We start from the raw sequence: 3015 nt of genomic DNA, 5'->3' as shown, positions 1-3015 counted from the left end.
ATCTATCTATTTACTATTATTAATTTTATCTTCTCTCAATTATTGTTGTTTACGGTAATCATTTTTCTGGAATAATGCAGTTTATCTCTTTTATCTCCATGCAAACCATGTTTTAGATGACAGGATTACACCGTCCTCTAATAATGTTATTATTTGACATGACATGATTACATCATTATCTTTTGAAGTTGTAGGCTTAAGGGTTATTGTTTTTATCATGCTGCTGTCATATCACAATCACATATGCGCTGAGTAATCATGGGGTGTAGAGGAAATTCCACCACCGCGAGTCAATGGACAATCTGTAAAGTTAACACTTCCACTAAGAGAATCGTCAAACGATATGTATTCCATCTTAGAATGATTGCCATTTTTCCTACAGTGTATTCCACTATTGGCAGGACCATAATTTCAGAGTCTATGATCCTTATTTATTGGTGGAGTGCCCGTGTATCTTCTCACAACTAGTCCCCTGCAGGCTTCTCTATGTTTGTTGACAGACATGGCCAGTTCCTCTCTCTTATTCATGCTTGGTCTCCTTGTCACTCTGTTTGCATTTACCATAACCACAGCTGTGGCTGCGCAGTCAATTAGGAAACCATACATTGTTCACATGAGTAGGTCCATGAAGCCTCTGCATTTTCCACTTCATGAGCACTAAGTATGCCTCTCTCATCAACGAGGCAGCTTCTAGTTCAGGCTCAAAAGGTGAAGATGAAGAACTGTTGTTATACACTTATGATACAGTTCTGTCTGGATTTGCAGCGAGGCTGAGCAGCGCTGAGGCTGCAGCTCTAGAGAGCAAGGATGGCTGCATGGCCGTAATTCCATCGTCTGTGAGGCAACTGCATACGACCCACTCCCCACAGTTTTATGGTCTGGGAGGCTCCTCGCATTATAATTTGTGGCTTCAATCCAACTACGGCAAAGATGTGATTGTGGGCGTGATTGACACCGGAATATGGCCAGAGAGCAAGAGCTTCAACGATAGAGGCCTCGGACCTGTGCCCCCAAAGTGGAAGGGCATATGTCAAAGTGGGGAGAGATTCAATTCCTCTCACTGCAACAGGAAAATCATTGGAGCTCGTTATTTCTTCAAAGGCTACGAAGCACAGTATGGTAAACTCAACAGGACTGAGATAAAATCGGCAAGGGACAACGAAGGCCATGGAACGCACTGTGCTTCGACTGTTGCAGGCTCGGCTGTGGGTGGAGCAAGTTTCAATGGATTTGCCAACGGAACGGCCATTGGAATGGCTCCTCATGCCAGATTGGCCATTTACAAGATCGTATGGAATGGCAACATCGATGACTCTGACATTCTTGCTGCTATAGAAATGGCTGTTGCAGACGGCGTGGATATTATTTCTATGTCGATTGGCGGAGGGGAAAAGCCTTTTTATAACGATTCCATAGCCATCGGTGCCTTCGAAGCCATGGCGAAGGGGTTGTTTTTCTCTTCTTCAGCAGGCAACTATGGACCCATTCCCTCTTCCATACAGAACACGGCACCATGGGTGATGACAGTTGGAGCCAGCAGTATTGACAGAAAGTTCCCCGGCGCTCTCAAACTTGGCAATCATCAGGTCTACATAGGATCGTCTCTTTCTCGGGCAACTCAAGCAACTCGACCGTTGCCTCTGGTATATTTATCTAAACCTGGCGATCTTAGCATGGCGAATGGTAAAATTGTGTTATATGAAGCTGGATATGATAATCCTTTCATTGATAACATAAGAGACACTTTGAACAAGGTAGTTTGGGGTGGGAACGAAACTGGCCCAGTTGCACTTATCATCGCCACCAAGATGCTTTGGGGCTCGCAAGAAATAATCGGTGATTATGGTCTGCCCTTTATTAGCGTGACTTTTGCTGTTGGAAAGAAAATAAAAGCATACATAAGTCAGACAAGCAATCCTACAGCCATCATAAATCCATCAGGATTGACGCTGAAAGGTAAAGCAGTCACAGCTCCTCTCGTGGCTTCTTTTCCTTCAAGGGGGCCAAGTCTTCAATTTCCGGATATAATGAAACCAGATGTTGTTGCTCCAGGTGTGGACATATTGGCTGCAGTAAAGAATGGATATGAATTTATGTCAGGGACATCCATGGCTTGTCCACACGTAAGTGGCCTTGCAGCACTCATTCGCGCTATCCATCCTTCTTGGAGTCACGCCGCCATTAAATCATCTCTCATGACATCTGCTTATGTTCGTGACAATAAAAATCAACCCATCAAAGATGTTTCAACTTTGAAAGTTGCAGACCCATTGGCATTGGGTGCAGGTCATGTGAATCCAGCCGCTGCTATAGATCCAGGGCTCATCTATGACCTGCACCTCGTGATTACATTCACTTTCTTTGTACTCTTCAATACACCAAAAAACAGATTGCTTTGTTGACGGATAACAACACTATCCAATGCCCCAGATCAAGCAATCTAGAAGACACAGGTGATCTCAATTACCCATCTTTCTCTATTCCTTTCAACTCCACCAAGATACCGCAAGTTGTTGTGAGAAGGAGAACAGTAACAAATGTGGGTGCCGCTCGTTCAACCTACAAAGTACATGTGGAGGAGCCATATGGAGTAAAGGTAAGTGTTCAGCCAGATACTTTAGAATTCACAAAGAAGAACCAGAAGCTTGAATTTAGTGTGAAGTTTGAGAGCGCGGCTATGGTAAGAGAAAATGATCAATGGTTTGGAGAGATATCATGGAAATGTATTCAAGGCGGAGCACATGTTGTGCGTAGTCCGATTGTTGCACTTTGGCCAGACACTTAACCTATTTCCGTGGCCTCTTCCCATAAGTATATAAACTAAAAAATACTGTTGGTTAACTATGTCACCACGGTTACCAGCCTATCTTATTTGCCAGTAGTAATAGTGCTAGTTTTTGTTGTTCTCCTAATAATAATTGTATGGGATGTGGGCTTAATATGGCTTATGACTATGGTTCACTTATAGATCTTGGCTTGGCAGCAGTATGGATAGCAATATGGATGTGGTTATTT

At 43.4% G+C, this 3015-nt stretch overlaps 1 pseudogene; it reads left to right on the top strand.

Moving 5' to 3' along the window:
• The first annotated feature begins 477 nt into the window (after nt 1–477).
• LOC149572014 (subtilisin-like protease SBT1.3 pseudogene) lies at nt 478–2785 on the top strand (annotated as a pseudogene).
• The last annotated feature ends 230 nt before the right edge of the window (nt 2786–3015 follow it).

This window comes from Cupressus sempervirens, chromosome 2 (genome assembly GCF_028749045.1).
Source record: "Cupressus sempervirens isolate cs-2001-9-10 chromosome 2, ASM2874904v1, whole genome shotgun sequence".
Taxonomy (NCBI): Eukaryota; Viridiplantae; Streptophyta; class Pinopsida; order Cupressales; family Cupressaceae; genus Cupressus; species Cupressus sempervirens.
The sequence above is the reverse complement of the archived record's forward strand: the minus strand, read 5'-3'. Positions and strand labels throughout refer to the sequence as shown.